Source organism: Physeter macrocephalus, chromosome 20, assembly GCF_002837175.3.
Source record: "Physeter macrocephalus isolate SW-GA chromosome 20, ASM283717v5, whole genome shotgun sequence".
Classification (NCBI taxonomy): domain Eukaryota; kingdom Metazoa; phylum Chordata; class Mammalia; order Artiodactyla; family Physeteridae; genus Physeter; species Physeter macrocephalus.
Genome location: NC_041233.1, coordinates 52,022,926 through 52,040,230, shown reverse-complemented (window position 1 = coordinate 52,040,230; position 17,305 = coordinate 52,022,926). Strand labels below are relative to the sequence as shown.

Sequence of the window (17,305 nt, the reverse complement as noted above, 5' to 3'; positions counted from 1 at the left end):
AGCTGCACCGGGGGAGAGCACCACGGGAGAGCAGAACCCCGTGAAGAGATGACGCTAGATTCTCCTTCCACCATTCCATTGGGAGACTCAGTCAGAATAAAAATGAGCCTAGGAGCCAGGATTTGTTGAATCCTAATTGTATATCAGGCGCTGTTCTAAGCCCTTTACACGAACGTTCTCATTTATTAGGTGCTACTATTACCCCTCCCATTTAGTGAATGAGGACCCATTTAGTTTAGGCCTCAGCAGGACAAGTATTTTGCACAAGGTCACACAGATTGCATATAAATAGTGGAGCCAGGTAAACAAATCTAAGCAACCAGGCTCCAGATCCCCAACTTGTAAAAGGCAATTAGAGAAAATACAGCAAGTTCTATTTCCTGCACATCCAAGTCTTTGGGTGAAAGGTCATACATAGTGTGCCTTAACTTGGGGTTTAGGTTTTCTCAAACTTCTCTCTGTCTCTGTAGCAACAGAAGTGCCCTTTCGTGCCAAAGCTAAGGCAGGACCTCACTGTATAAATAAAATGAGTAAGAGTGGGCTGCTCATCAGAAGCGGGTTGAAGGGCTGAGATCTTCATCCGCCTGCATCTCCCTCACCTGACAGAGGCCCCGACACCCCGGAGCACATCTGGAAAATCAGTATCACTCTGAATTATGAGCTTGAGAGACAAAAGAAGCACAGCTAGAAAGCCAACAACAGCCAGTTAAACCAAAGGAAAAGGAAGAAATAACCACCAGCCACCCTCCAGCAGTCACAGAGGTACCTCACCATCCGGGCCCTGACACTAATCATCTCAAGTTTGAGCATTTGAAGGGCCAGAAGGAGGTGGAATTCAGGGCTGGAGCAGAGAGTCAGGAATGAGGCAAATCCAATAAACAGGCAGAGGTGGGAAGCGGAGCCAACAGGGCGCCGGGGCCAGCGGTCTGTGGTGAGTGAGCAGGGCTGCTGTAGGCACAGAGGTGGGAACCCGAGAGGGAGGCCAGCACAGGAACTGCTCCCAGAACCAGCGTCCTCCAGCTTCAAGCTGTCCACACATATTATATGAGATAGAAATGGCAAAAGCTTACCAAGTACTTTGATACCCATGTTTCTTTTTTCTTTTCTTTCTTTTTCTCTTCTTTTTTTTTTTTTTTTTGGTGTGTGGGGACTACATCACCCTCCTTCTTGCCGATTCAAAAACTGCTTTTTCCTTCTTTACAGTAACATAGCACTCAGTGGCTGGTACTGTCAGCCTTAGCAGACAGAAATGCCTGCTTTGGGGAGTCGTGTGGGTAACAGTTAAGAGTCCCAGACTATGTGGATTCACATCCCAGCTCTACCCCGTACTAGCTGTGTAACCTTGGGCAAGTTACCTAACTTCTCAGTGCCTGAGTTTCATCTTCTGTGATATGCAGATAATAAAAGTAAGAGGGTTGTTGTGAGGAAGACAGGTTAATACACACAAAGTAGTTAGAACTGTACCTAGCAAAGTTCAAACTAAATGCTAGCTATTACTGTTCTCTTATTTTCACAGCTTTCATTTCCCTCCTGACCACTTTCTGTTTTCTCTTCCACACTCAATAGTTCCCTGTTGCTGCTGTGACAAATTGCCACAAATGTAGTGGCTTAAACAATACAAATTTGTTATCTTACAGTTCTGGAGGCCAGAAGTCTAAAATGGGTTGGCAGGGCTGACTTCCTTCTGGAGGCTCTAGGGAAGAATCCGTTCTCTTGCCTTTTCCAGCTCCTAGAGGCAGCCTGCATTCCTTGGCTCCTGACCCCTTCCTTACATTACCCCTTCCTCCTGCTGGGGACTCTGATCCTCTTGTCTCCCTCTTATAAGGACCCCCTTGATTACACTGAGCCCACCCAGGTAATCCAGGATAACCCCTCATCTCAAAATCTTTCATTTAATCACATCTGTAAAGTTCCTTCTGTCATGTTAAGTAACATATTTACAGGTTCCAGGGATTAAGACTTAGACAACTTTGGGGGACCACTGGCGTTATTCAACCTACCACATGTCTTTCCAAAGCCTAAAGTTGCATACTGGCAAGACTTAGGTAGGTCCAGAGGGAAAAGACAGTATTAGTAGCTAACATTTTGAGCACTGACTATGTGCCTGGTACTATGCAAAGTGCTTTAGGTGCGTTATCTTACTTGGGTCTCTGAGCAACCCCGTAAAATTACTATCTTACAGAAAGGTTAACTTCTTGTCTAAGGTTGTACAGCTAGTAGATGGCAAAGCTTATGTAAAACTAGGTAAATTTGATTCTAGAGCCCCTGTACTTGACCAAGAGTGCCTTGTCCCTACACCTTAAGCTATTATAACTGAAGTCACCATGACCACTAGGGGCCTTGGAGACTATGCCACGAGAGGTACACATGCTCATGGGACACAGGCACACAGGGGTCCTGCAGAGTCCATGCTGTAAGGTCCACACAGATGGTGGAGCCTTGTGAACATCTTCTTACACTCAAAGGAGAAAGCCTGGGGTTACTGAAGAGTTTCTTCAAATGCAGATTTGGACCAAAAAGCCAAGAAGGGACCAGTTGGAGAGAGAAAGTGAGAAGTCCATTCCTGACCCAGACCAGCCCTGCAGTTCTAATCAACCTCCCAGAAGAGAGAACCTCACAGTCTTCCCTGGAGAGACTTCCAACTCAGAAGACCCAGATCCAGATTGATCCAGATCCTCTGAAACCCTACCAGGAAGTTTCAGAACCCCAGCTACTAAACAATTTAGCTATAGCCCTATGTGAAACTTTCTAATGAGCCAAGTTAAAGCTATTTGGTTTCACTCAGCTGAAAAAGGGCCAGTCATTTGTTTTGGGTGATGAGCCCAGCGGTTGTTTCAGGAAAGCACAGTGGTCAAGGGAACGGAGTCTGGAGCCGGCCTGCTCTGACTGAATCCTGGCCCTGGCACTTTCTTGCTCTGACTTCATGCAAGTTACATGACCTTTTAGTTTCTCAGTTTTCCCATCTTCAAAAGGGGCATAGTAAGGGAGATCCATATGTCCTTATCCAAAATCAGAAGGTTTCTGGCTTTTGTAATGGTAAAACAGTACATGTGCCATATATTAAATAATGCTATAGGTGGGATCTGCAGCAAACATGTCCATTGTTTCTGAAATAAAAATATATAAATGTTCTTACCAGGTGAGAAAAATAAAGACCATAATAACCTCATGACCAAATTTTGTAGCCAAACTTATGAAAACCAGTTTTGAGAGTTGTTGTTGTTTTTTGTTTGTTTGTTTTAATTTTGGAATTGCAGGTATGGGATAACAGGTCTCTGGCATTTACCACCTAATGTTGTTGTTAGGATTAAATGAATTAACAGATGTAAAGTGCTTAGAACATTGCCTGGCACGGAGTAAGCACTATGTAAGTGTTAGCAACAACAACTACTATTATTATTCTCATCTAAATACACTTGGTAGGGGACTATGAACAGTAAATTGTTAATTTATGACTAAATTTGATTTGGAAATTAGTACACTGGAGATTAATAGTCATTAATCCTTTAGAACAATATCCCAGGGCAGATTTCTGAGATGATGGAAATGTTATATATCTTCCTTGTCCAGTACAGTAGCAACTAGCAACATGTAACAATCACTTGAAATGGGACTAATTTCATTTAATTCTAACTAACTTAAATTTAAATGCAAATAACCCTATGTGGCTTGGGGCTACCCTAATGGACAGAGGGCCGGGTTCCAATCTGGCTCATGAAAAGCTACTTAAGCCATAACACAGATGAGTTACAGCATTAATGAAAACAAGCCTGAGTTCTATACCATGGGAGCAGAGAAGATCCCATGATGCTGAAGAGAGTTTTCTCTTCCTTTCTAGGTCCCACAGTTGGCCCATGGCAAAGTGCATCTTTGATATATTCTTCTTCTTTCTCTACTCCCCAGTTCCCTCTCCTCTTGGGGACCCCACATAATTGGGCCACATGCTTCCCTAAGCCCCCCCCATCAATACCTCCCAGCCCTTCTACAGCAGTACCATGCTCCCCAGCCACCTGCCTTCCCTCTCCCAACGAAATTCCCACTTGCTCAATGCCAAGATCTCAACCAAGTGTCCAGAGGAAAGCAACTTGATCAAACAAACAAATCTACACTCTTAAGCAGTTACTGCTTTTTTTAACGTCTTCTCTGCTACTCCTTCTGAATCCGAAGCTCTAAATTGTTGTGCTCCCCTGGACCCCTTCTCCCCACAAGCAGAGGGAACCCAGGCAGAGAAAGAAGGAGCCCAGACTGAAGCAGTTGTTGTCCTCTACAGGCCGACTGCCAGCCAGGTGTGTGGAAGGCAAGCACTGCCAACACACATGTGCAGAGCAGCCTCGCTCCTTGCAAATATCTCCTCTTGCCCAGGAAGGACAAACATTCCCTGCTCTCTGCTTTAGAAAACAGCAAGCACAATTCTTTTCAATTTTCCTTTATTCATTTAAAAATTTGTAGGTAACAAATTGCACATCAAATGAATTGTTTAAAATACACGACAAAAGCCCAGGGAAGACTGTGATTAAGAACAGTTGCAAATAGAAAAAGAAAACCAACCACCTTCATCGGAATCTAGCTTCACCACAATGCACTGGAGCATGGAATTTTGAATGACACAGGTCAACCTTGGAGTACATCCAAGGAGCTTATGTTACTATAAGGACTGGAAGACTGTCCCTCCAGCTCTTACTTGATTCCCAGGCTTGGACCAAAGATGATTATTATGCATGGCTCCTAGGTATAAGGAAAATTTTCCCTGTGGGGCTGTAAATGCAGGACAATTTGAATGGTAAACATGTTCTTCACTGAATCCTTTTGGTTATATTATCTCCTTTTCCAAAGTAGAGATTTGTATTGAAGAAACAAAGTCGTAACACTATTTCTAGAGGGCCTTCTAGGTGCAAGCTCTGTGCCAAGAAAGCCACAGTTAATTCCTTCAGTAGGGAAAATGAAACATCTACATAAATAACTCTCAAGGAACGCTGAGAGAAGAAAGGCTAGGGAGGTATTCAATAAAATGCTGCAGGCATCAGAGCTGGAGAATGTTGACTATTTGGGGCTGGGATATCAGGGAAGGTCTCACAGCAGCAACAAAAACTTAGCTTGAAGGATGGTTAGGATTTAGAGTAGTAAAATGGAGCAGGAAGGGCACTCAGGAAGAGCAAAGAATGTTCTAGATGACAGCATTATCAGGCATCCTTCAGAAACTATCCGCGAAGACATGGCTGCATACAGCATCCAGAGATAGTCTGCCACCCTTTCACCCCCAATTCCAAATGGGCCCTGTAAGGGCATCTACAGGGTCACCTGCATCCACCTCCCAAGACAGGCTCTCAAAAATCCTTCCTGGTGGGGTGCAGCACTCTTGGCCTCAGCTGTGCCCATTCTGTGGCAGTGGCTCCACCCTATCCCTACCAGGGCTTCCTACCAGAAACACAAGGAAATTCACTAATCCTGCAGAGATCTAAATGACCTACTGGCAAATTTTGCATGATGAAACTAAAATTAAGAACCATGTGGGGGCTTCCCTGGTGGCGCAGTGGTTGAGAATCTGCCTGCTAATGCAGGGCACGTGGGTTCGAGCCCTGGTCTGGGAGGATCCCACATGCCGCAGAGCAACTAGGCCCATGAGCTACAACTACTGAGCCTGCGCGCCTGGAGCCTGTGCTCCGCAACAAGAGAGGCCGCGATAGTGAGTGGCCCCCGCTTGCCACAACTAGAGAAAGCCCTCGCACAGAAACGAAGACGCAACACAGCAAAAATAAATTAATTAATTAATAAACTCCTACCCCCAACATTAAAAAAAAAAAAAAAAAGAACCATGTGGAAATAAAACTTTTCCATCTATTGAGGGAGCTCCCTCTTTAAAATGAGGCTGCTAAAAATCTTTGAATGATGGATCTTTCTTACACTGAATAATTAGTTGAGTCAGTTGAACCAAGTGTTCTCATGGCTTAAATACCAGGCAAAATGTGCGGGGGGAACCGTAAATTTACACTGTACATTTAACATTAGACACAAGGAAGACTTTTTCTCTAGGTTATTCATTATCACAGCATTAGAGGACTTTAAGAAAAAAGACGTAGCTATTCTTCCAGTTACCAGTGAAAGTGAGACCAGGTCCAATATTATATTTTCTAGGACTTGATGTAGCTAATCTCTTCAGGAACAATCTCTTGAGCACTTATCCGTGAAATACTGGCGGCTAGGGGGCCGCCTCAGCAAGAGCTTATACTTTTCTTCTTTGTACTGCACACACAAAATGCAGTGGAGACCCGAGGCAAACATTTGAAGGGGCGAAGGAAGCACTTACAGGGTACCCTCCAGCCCATGTGAGGGCTGGCCCGCGCCCCCTACGGAGTCGCCTACCTCAGTCCTCCCCTGGGGAGGGGTGTAGGTACCTGTACTCCCGCCAGGTACGCGGAGTGAGGCTGCTGCCCCCGGCCGGATCTACTGGATTCAGAGATTAAAAGCCCATCTCTCCCCTTCTCCAAGCCTGAGGAACCGAGCCACAGAAACACCTCCTCACCTTTCCTCTTCTGGCCGGTCGCGCCGGAGTCCCCAAGTGCAGCGTCCCTCTGGGACGCGCCTGTCGCTAGCGGCGTCGGGTGTCCTCGCTACCGTGTGTCAGCGGCGGAGCGGACGACAGAAGCGCGCAGAGCCGGGCAAGTGCCCGGGAGGCAGAGCCCGGGGCGCGCCGCCCGTCGCCGCCGCCGCCGCCGTGCCCAACCGGACCCGCGTCGTTGTGTGCGCCCCCGCCCGGCGCCGCTCCCTCGCTCCGCGCCCGCAGAGCTCTGCAAGCTGCCCGGACGGCGGCGCGGGCGGCAACGGAGCCCCCGCCCTGGGCCGGGCGTTCCCAGAACTCGCCCGCCCCGGGTGAGAGGCCGCGAGCGCCACCGCGGGCCGCCGGGCGGCCGGGGGCGCGGCCTGAGCCGGGCCCGCCCCCTCCCGCGGGCCGCGCGGAGAAGGCAGGCGCTAGGGGCGGACCCGGCCGCCACCCACGCTCCGGCCGCGGACCTCGCGACCCCCGCCCGGCCCCGGCCTCGGCCCCGGCCCCGGCCTCGGCCCCGGCCTCGGCTTCGGCCCCGGGGGCTGCCAAGCACCCGGGGAGCCGCAGCGGGAGCTGGCGAGAGCGCAGCGGCGTTGCCCGGCTCCGACCGGAGGTGGGGAACTCGGCCCACCTCAGGCCGCGGGAATTTCGTCTCACATTTCCCGCCAGGCACCGTCCCTGTCGACACACACGGAAACCGAGGCTCTTGGAGGTTAAATTACTTGACCAAGGTTACTCTGGTAAGGGCAGCACCAAGTCTCCAATCTGTTCGCTCATTCATCATTCAGATATTTACTGTTGAGTACCACAGTGTGCGCCGTGCAGTGCCAGGCTCAGGAGAGCCTTTGACTGCTAATAGTGACCGTCCAAATAGTGACATCCAGGTCTGTGGACTCCAAATCTAGTGGCTTTCGCTGCTGAAGCAAACAGGAGGCGTTCAGCGCTGCCAGAAACTGCAGGCTCTGCACGGAGCCTTACCTAGCCGTCGAGGTGGTTTTTGTGCCCAACTGGCAGTCAGGAGAGCCAGGGACCTGAGGAAAATCGAATTATCATCCCCCTCCCTTTCCCCTAAACCCCCCTCCCTCTTTACCTATTTTAATGGACTAACCTGTTGCATAGGTCTGACCCTTCCTCTTGTATTCAATCAGGACCAATTCCGGTGGCCCCTAGCCCTCCCGTCTGTCCACTCCTTGGAGCGAAGCATCCCTCACCACACAGCCATGTTATTCTGCGTCTTCTACAGCTTTAATCTGTGCAGAAACCTTCACTGGCTCCCTGCTGCCTTCCAGACTAACTCCCCACGACCGTAGGAACCCAACATGGCCTGGTTATTAGGGACCACCCAACAGGATGCTTCTCCCACTCTGAGCCTCTACCTGGACCATGACCAGCACCTCCCACACCCTTTCCACCTGCTCAAGTATGACCCTTTCTTTCAGGTCACTGTTAAAAGTGGCCTCCCCTCCTTTGAGCCTCCAGGCGCAGGAGGGGTTGGAGCAAGAATGCGCAGGAGGGGCACCAAAGAATTCTGCCTGTAAGAAAAATATGCCAGCCTGATCCTTAAACTGTTTTGCTGTTTTCTCACCACTAGAATTTTCCTGAAAATCAACGTTACCTCCTTCCTTGAGAGCCGGTTTTGGAAAGCTCTCTGCAGAAGACTCTGTTCATGAAAAGCTTGAGACCTTAGCTCTAGAGGAATAGGGAGTAGTCATTTACTCTGACCCAGTGCTCGCACAGTCCTGGACAGGTGAATGGAGGAGCCAGGAAAAAGGAAGCATTACTGACACTAAACAAGGTAGGCTGTTTATTGAATATACAGTTGCATATTATGGTCTTATAATGCATTTAATGAATTAGTAATATCAAACATCATTAATCACCTGGAGCCCTCAAAGACTTGTTTTGTTTTGTTTTTTTAATTAGGCACATGGGAATTAGGCTTGCAAACTGGTGGATGCACAAGCAGTTAACATTGAATCCTCCAAATGAGTCACTGCACCATTAGTAACCAAGGAATGTCTAGGTCCGTTAGGCAGGAAAGTTATCTGAGTGTGATCATCAGTATCACCTATCCCTGGAATAGGGAGCCGTCCCCAATTTTTTGCAAAGAGAGCAGGTCCAGATCAATGTCCTTTGCTCGCCCCCCTCAATCCCTCTCTAAATGAGACTGGAGGGAGCCGGGTCCCTGAGGCTGCCTCACCGCATTGGAATGTCTGAGCTAACAGTGCTTCCAGAGGGTTCATTGCTCCTCTGAACAGCACTGCCCAGACTTTCTGGAGATTTTAATTCACTCCCCAACCTCGCCAACAGTTGCACACAAGGTGCCTTTTTTACACCCTGCTCTCTGTTCAGTGAAACATAGAGACCATCTCAGGGGAACAATGGCTCCATTCAAGACTTTTTCAAAAGTACAGCGTATAACCTCCACACTGTGGGTTGCTGCCAGCCATTATCTGAAAGAAGAAAGACGGTCAGATAAAGTGCTTGTGAATTGGGGGAGCACTGGACAGTTTCCATGGAAAATTCAGCTTCAATAAACTAAGCTATGCATCTTTGTATACAAGACCATTTTGCATAGTCAAAAACAACAACAAAAACAAAAGCCCCAAGAATAATGCTGTGGAAGCTATTTAAATGTAGTGCATCTTTGTTTGAAATTTCAGAAGAAAGCACTCATCTCTTTTGAACTTGTTACATAATGGTCTCCATTTGATGGAAATTGATTTAAGTTGTAAACATTGGGACTAGGGAACTTAAGTCATAAAATCATTTTAAGAAATGGAATCACGTCCCTACTTTCTTCCTCTCACATCCTGTAATTTTTGTGATTGGTGGGGGGGTGTCTCTGACTTCATGGTTGTTGCTGCCAGTGGGAGGCCCCACACCCCCTACTGCACATACTGCGGAAAAAAAGATTGGCCCTTTGCCACACTCAACAAGCCAGCCATCAGTTAACCCATTTATAAACAAACCTTAAGGTTGGGAACTGAGTAGTCAGCACAGGCACCATTGACAAATTGATCAATCTTTGTTCAACAGTAGCTAATTGCTAAGCAGAGGAATTTGCCAGCAGACTTCTGGGTAGCCTTGGAAGCCAAGGAAGAGCTGAAGGAACAAGGCAGCCCTGAGTTTAGGAGTTGCCATTTCCTCTCATTTGAAGTCAGTGTCAGAGTGTACAGGGTTTACCAGCTGTCTGCACATAGGCTAGTGAGTTCAGATAGTGGGGACAGAGCCCAAAACAAGCTTTCCAGAGTTATCTCATAGGTGAGGGTAGAAGTACTAAGGCAGTTCGAGGTTGGTGAAAAATACCAGTGTGTTAGAGCAGCAGGTAGCTCTGCTTCTGTTGGGTGGTAGGAATGTGGGTGAAGGAGATCTGTCTCTCAGCATAGCCGGTATTAGAGGCACAGACTGATGTGGGTCCACTTGAGTTGATAGCCTTAATCCACCTCCCAGGTGTGAGCCCTTGAGCAAGTTACTTACCTCTCCGTGCCTCGTTTTCCTCTTCTGTAAACTATATCTACCCTTCATGGTGGTTGTGAGCAGTGAGTTAATCTATGTGAAGCACTTAGATTAAAGAAATACAACTCAGAACTCCATTTTCTAAATTTATATTTACAGTATTTAAATACTGTGATCTCCTTTGAATATTGAAAATATCTTGTTAGTGTTTTGACAGAAAGTCCATCCATCTTTTTCCCTTGAAATATTCTGGAATCTCATTGTAATATCTGGTTCAGTTGCTATCAGCAAAAGGCAGGTGTAGCTCAAATCATCTCAAGGAGCCATAACTAAAAGTTATAAAAGCTCAATTTAAAAAGTTTTAACTGTACTAGAATCCCAAAGCATAGACATTGGAGCTTGAGACTTCTCTAGATGTAGGTTTTAAAGTTTCATGTTGTTGTAAGTGGCCAAAATGTTGAAGAGGAAAAGAACTCTGGTATGATCATGGAACTCAAAGGAAAATAATATTCGCTTGAAAAATATCATGTTTAATTCAAGCTTTGCTGGAGCTAGTCTTCTAGGAAAATGGCCATGGCTCCTGGGTGATCCCAAGTGCTGTGAATTGTCCATAGATTGGACTGGTCACCAGTGGAGGGTGGATGACATGAAGGCAGGTTTGCATAGGCTAATTTGTTCACTGATTCTTCAACTGGTAACTTGATGCTGATTAGCTCTACAAGCCCCCAACAAGCTCATTCTTTGGTTTCTCTGCCACTTCTCCTTCACTAATGTTAGCATGTTACTATCTGCTAGCCTTCCCAGATCCTTTTATTAACAATTATCATCCTCAACCACTCCTTATGCTAGAAAATGATAATAATGATAACAGCAGCTGCAATTGAGTGCTTACTATTGTGCTGTTCTTTTATTCTTTTATGCAAAAAAATATGTATTGAGCACCTACTATGTGCCAAGCATTGTTCTAGGTACCAGAAATACAGCAGTGAACACAACAGTCAACAAAGTCCCTAGGCAAAAATAGACAATGAGCTATATAAAAGTAAAGCATGTAGTATAGTAGAAGGTGATAAATGCTTGAGGAAAGTAAAGCAAGAAAGGCAGACAGGGGGTGCTGCAGGGCTTGGGGATGATTGCAATTTTAAATACAATGTCCCAAGTAGGACTTCATTGAGAGGTAACAATGCAGTAAAGGCTATAATAGGTGAGGGAGGGTGGAAGACACTGCTTATTTCCCTCCAATATCCATTCTCCATTGTTTCTTTTAGCTATAAAACAGTTCCCACCTACCAAGTTTTGTCTGGGCCCATGATTGCCCACTACTTTCCCAACCTCCCTTGCATCTAGGCTAAGTTCATGGCTAAGTTTCAGCCAATGACATATGAACAGAAAGTCAGCAGGCAACATCCAGTAATGTCCTTAGAGCTGAAGCTGCTTGCCTCTGATTTCTTTTCTCCCTTCCCTTTATTTGAGAATTGGCAAGGTCTGAGGCAACTGTCTTGGCCCAGAGATGGAAGCCCTATGCAGAGAAAGCAGAGGTACCACAGCAGCTTGGACCACTCACTTTGAGACTGTTATGTGAAGTCAAGGGAGGCTTTTTTTCATATGGGAGAAATAATAGCATGTTCCTGTGTTGAAAGGATTGACCCATGAGAGAAAAATGGATGATACAGAAAAAAGAGGCAAGTATTTCTGTAAAAATGTCGTTGAGTGAGTGAGAGGGGATGGGGTCTAGTGCGCAAGTCAATGGGCTGCGCTTGGACAGGAGCACAGACAGTTCATTTAAAGAAACAGGAGACACAGATTATATTTTCCAAAAGTGGCCACGGCAATATTTCCAGGCCCACATACTTTTCCAGAACTTTGCCACTGATAACAGGTGGAGTCCAATTCCCCTTCTTGTGAATATGGGGCAGCCCCAGTGGCTTACCCACTTCTTATTCAATAGAAAGTGGCAGAAGTGATGCTACCTGGCTACAGTGGCTATGTCACAAAAGTTGAGACAGCTTCCGGAACTCTCATACTAGGAATGCAGATGCCATGTTGTGAGGAAGCTCAGGCCACATGAAAAGGTTATGTGTAATGTTCCAGCTGATGATTGCAGCTTAGGATCCCAACTGACAGCCTGCATCAACCCTGGACATGGGAGTGAGCGTGCCTTCAGGGAGTTCTAGGCCCCAGCCTTCAAGCCATCCCAGTGATGGCAAGCAGAACAGACAAAAGCTATTCCTGAGAAGCCTTACCCAAATTGCAGGTTTGGGAGCAAAATAAATGTCAGTTTTTTAAGCCACAAGCTTTGGGGTAACTTTTTAATATAGATTTAGTAGATGAAACAATAGGTATGGAAGCTGGGAGGTGAGTAGAGTTGGTAGAAGCTTGTAAAAGTTTTCTTCAATAAAGTGGTAAACAGTGTTATCAGGTGAAAGTAAATAGGGTAGTTTGAGAGAGAATATAGTTCTGAACAAATAGTTTGAGAGAGAATATCTGAAATACTCATTTAGAAAAGTGGGAGAGTCAATGAAATAGGGAAATCTAATGCCAGATATTGTGTCCAATTGTGGTCACAAATGTAATGTGAGCCCAGTCGTTACGATTGTACATTTTTCTTTGGACAGATTTATGGGTGTGTGAGAAGAAAAAAATGGAGAACTGGATTTAGCAAGGGTTATTAACCAAACAAGAAAGAAGCAAGGACTTAGGATACACGCAAGGGAGTGTTTATAATGATCAACCATAAAGTTAAGCCAGGAAAGGAGGAAAGGAGAATCAGTGAGGATGAAGGCTTACCATGCACTGTGCTCAGTGCTTTCTATACAATATATCTTGTATTTATCTTCACAAAAAACATATGAGTAGACACTAATATTGTTTCCATTTTAGAGATAATGAAAACTAAAGCTCAGAGAGGTTAAGCAATTTGCTCAAGGTTACACAGATATCTAGATTTGAACTCATACAGTCTGGTTGCTAAGCCATACTCTTACCCCAGCCTTCCTAAGATACCTGAATTAGTTCCTTCCACACTGAGCCCACCTTGCTCACCCCAACACCACGTCATCCCTGAAGTCCTCTGCAGTGAAGGCTACCTTTTCTTCCCTAGTTAACAGGGCAGAGGAAGAAGGGCTTGTTAATTCCTACCACCCTCTCCCCACCACTTATCCCACTCCCGCTTTTCCCGTGCCTTCCCTCAACATCTTCTTTCAAAATTTATGCCACTGGCATGTTCCAGTTTCTTTCCATCTTCACCAAAGCCTTCTATCTACCCTTCCTCTCCAGCCTATTTCTGGTATTATCCTAGAGGATTCCACATCCATGCTCCCTTCCAATACTGAGAGAAGGGCCATGTGCACACGACATCCCAGCATGGAAAACCATAGCTGAAAAATGGTAGTTCTCAGCAAATCTAGGAACCTCCTTGCCTCATTGCTTTCCAGTGCTACTCAAAACTCAGCTGTTGGCAAGCAAGGTCACACCTCCAAAGTCTCACCTCTGAAATTCCCTTCTCTGATCACAGTTTTCTCTTCTGTTATTAGGCTGACACTTCTTTTTCTTCATTCTCATTTTCCAGAATCAGCTTCTCACCCTATGCTATCTACCTCACCTTGACAAAAATATTGTGAGCAGGGTATGCAGTAAAGTCTCCATCAACCAGAGCTCTGCATGTCTACAATGTGTTCCAGATCTGCCCTCCTGAGCAACTGTACTTTCTTTAAAGTCCATATTGCTCTTCTGACTCCTCTCCTTTGCTCGCCTTTCCTCCTACTCTCCCAGCCCTTCCAATATCCTTCTGATCTCTTCTCTTTTCTCTCAATCACTGTCCCTCCCACTAACATGGCTTGTTCTTGTGACTTGTTTTTATAACAATTCTCCAGGCCTGATTTTATTCATTACTTTAGTTTAGATTTTACTAATATGATGAAGAAAGCTAAGAAACAAAGTCTAAATTACTTTTTACAACATTTGCAATCTGCACATAGAGAATATATCTTCTCTTCCAAGTTCCATGGACATTTACCAGAATGGGTCAAGAAAATCTCAAGAAATTCAGGCTGTATTCTCTGGCTAAAATGCAAGAAAACTAGAAATTAATAATTTTAAAAGAAAAAGCATCAACTGCTCAACAATTTAAACCTGTTCTTCTAAGTAATGATCGGGTCACAAAAGAAATCCAAACAATAATTATAGATTTCTTGGAACATGACAAAAATGAGAATATTACATAATCTAAATTTATGAGATGTGGCTAAAGCAATAATCAGAGGCAAATGTGCGTCTTTAAATGTTTTTTTATTATTAAACAAGAAAGTGTAAAAATATATGAACTGAGCATTCAGATTTTAAAAAATACCAAAGACAATTCCAAGAAAAATAAAATTTAAAAGATAGTAACAATGAAAGCCTACCCAACTAGAAGAAAAATCAAGGAGCTGGTTCTTTGGAAAACATAAAATGCCTTCGAGGGGAGCGTTAAAAAAGAGTAACACTTCTGGAAAACATAATCAAGAACAAAAACACTGGGACTTCCCTGGTGGTCCGGTGGCTGGGGCTCCATGCTCCCAGTTCAGGGAACTGGATCCCACATGCCACAACTAAAGATTCCGTGTGCCACAAGGAAGATGCCACATGCGGCAGTGAGGATCCCATGTGCAACAACTGAGACCCATCACAGCCAAATAAATAAATAAATATTTTAAAAAAATAAAAACACTAGCAAAATTATAAAAGGGAAATAGAACACTATAATAAAGATGTGACACTTTCAATTATAAAAGAATACTATGATAAAGTTTAAGCTAATCAATTTTTTAAAATTTGCATGAAATTGATAATATTGTGAGAAACTATATTACCACAATTGATCCAAGAAGGAGGAATGTCTGTATTTCCTTTGGAACACCATTGCTGGGTTTGGGGAATTTTGGGTTTAAGGAATTCTTCCTTACAGTTCTTGTTTTTCCAAGTTATTAGCCATAAACCATGTTTGCTCAGCCTCCATTGCAGCTGGGACAGTGACATGTTACCTAGCACCATCAGCCAGGCATGTGTGTGTGAGACTTAGATTCAAAAGTGAACAATTTGAAGAGGGAAGGTCTATAGAGAGTACATTTTGCTAGCAAGAATGAGAGCAGAGAAACTGAGCTTTCTGGGGTGTCTGTAAAGCTGGATTCTTGGTGCCAAGGTGGCTTTAGTGCTGGTAGCAGATGGAATTCCAGAAAAGTTGAGTTCCTGGCAGTAGTGCTAACTTATAGCCTCCAGTGCCTGGGGAATTATTTGGGGCATTATTCTTGGAAGCCTAGCTTTGAGGCTGACTCTCCAGCTCTCAACAATTCTGTGAGCTACTCAGATTCCTTTTGGTAAATTGCTTTCCTGCCTAAGTTAGTTTCTGTTACTTGTAACTGAGAATCCTGAGGGACCCAATAACCAGTGAAAAAAATGAAAGTAGTTAATTGATTAAATATTTACTGAGTGACTTTTAAGGTAGGAATTGTGTAAGATACTAGGAAAATGATAGTAACTGGGAAGGACTGACATAATCTCTACCTTCATAAAGTTGATAATTTAATGGAGTACTTAGCAATGAATCCTCACCAAAGAAAGATTTAGTATGGTATTTTCAAAGTATTTTTACCCAATACTAGTTCATCAATAAAAAGGGGCTCTGTGGCCAAATACATTTTAAAGTGCTGGAGGCTTACAATTCACACTGACATACTAAAGATTATGAGAAGTCCCAGATAAATAACTATTTAACTCTGTTTAACCCAGAGATTCCCTAATTTATAAAATATTGCACATAACTCTTGCTGTGAAGTACTGCCCATGGGCCAGATAATTTTAACTATCGGTTCTTACAAACTTTCAGTAGATATAATCAAACGCTCATAAAATATTTTCCAAAGCAAAGAAAATATCTTGAAATATCACTGATAAGTCTAGACATGAAAAATCCTAAATAAAATATAATTAAAGCAAACTCAGCAGCATATTTTGAAATCATCTACTCTGTGCCAGTCAAAATTTATCTCTGGTTCAAAGACACTTGAATATTAGGTAATTTATTAATAAAAGAATGCATGTCAATAAATCAAAGGAACCAAATTATCATCTCAATAAATAACCAAAAGACATTTCATAAAATTAAACACCACTTTCTACCTGATATAAAAAGTCTTTTTAAAACACATAATAGAAGTGCATGTTCTATGTACTATGCTATATCTTTCACAAATAATAGCCATCATCACACGATATTCCTTCATGAAAGACTTAAAGATTAAAGATGCCAGGGCTTCCCTGTTGGCACAGTGGTTAAGAATCTGCCTGCCAATGCAGGGGACATGGGTTCGAGCCCTGGTCCGGGAAGATCCCACATGCTGTGGAGCAACTAAGCCCGTGCGCCACAACTACTGAACCTGTGCTCTAGAGTCTGAGCCACAACTACTGAGCCTGTGTGCAACAACTACTGAAGCCCACACGCCTAGAGCCTGTGCTCCACACAAGAGAAGCCCCTGCAATGAGAAGCCCGTGCACTGCAATCAAGAGTAGCCCCAGCTTGCTGCAAGTAGAGGAAGCCCGGGCACAGCAACGAAGACCAAATGCAGACATAAATAAATAAGTAAATAAATAAATAAATAAAAGATTTAAGATGCCAGTTTCTACTATGTTAATATTTAACATTTAACAAAATTCCAATGGAATTTTAAAAACTTGCTAGAAAATACTGGATTGCTGAAACTAAGGTGATTGTCACATTTAATTTCATTATAATATTCTCTCTACTTTTGTTTAAAATGTTCCATATTAAGAAGTCTTGGGGACTTCCCTGGAAGCCCAGTCGTTAAGACTCTGTGCTCCCAATGCTGGGGGCACAGGTTTGATCCCTGGTTGGGGAACCAAGATCCCGCATGCCACATGGTGTGGCCAAAAAAAAAAAAAAAGTTTTTTAAAAAACTTGACTGAAATTTTCCCAAAAAAAAATCATTAAAAAATGATTAGCTACAAGAATGTTTGCAAAGAAGGACAATGACAGGGTAGCAGAAGTGACATTTTAGTACCAGCAGTGACTATTCCCAGGCAGAAGCCATGTGGTAGCAGTGTGTCCAGAGAAACGCCAGAAGCTGGTCCTAAGCTGACTGTTGCTGTCATGTGAGCTTGGCTGTGTCTTGCCCTCCTTGGTTTCAGCCATTTTCTGAGCCTCGTTCTCCAGACTTCCCAGTGATTCTGATATAATACATTACTGTTCCACTTAAACCAGCTAGAGTTGATTTTTTTTTTTTTTTTTTTTTTTTTTTTGCGGTACGCAGG

The 17,305-nt window shown here is 44.2% G+C and overlaps 1 protein-coding gene and 1 long non-coding RNA gene across 14 annotated transcripts in view; one reads left to right on the top strand and one right to left on the bottom strand.

Annotated features, from left to right (window-relative positions):
- Positions 1-6,694, bottom strand: part of PLCE1 (phospholipase C epsilon 1) — a 328,485-nt gene extending 321,791 nt beyond the window's left edge. For 12 of the 13 annotated variants that reach the window (XR_008616316.1, XR_008616317.1, XR_008616318.1 and 9 more), the window contains exon 1: positions 6,521-6,694. The gene's annotated coding sequence lies outside the window, so the exon portion shown is untranslated. Of the gene's footprint in view, positions 1-6,360; positions 6,424-6,520 lie in introns of those variants that run through there. The other variant, XM_028482062.2, reaches the window with a different exon arrangement.
- Positions 6,695-7,109: 415 nt separating this feature from the next.
- On the top strand, positions 7,110-13,859 carry LOC114484565 (uncharacterized). The gene is made up of 3 exons (XR_003677638.2): positions 7,110-7,281; positions 8,133-8,336; positions 13,569-13,859. It is a non-coding gene; the product is annotated as an uncharacterized lncRNA (long non-coding RNA).
- The last annotated feature ends 3,446 nt before the right edge of the window (positions 13,860-17,305 follow it).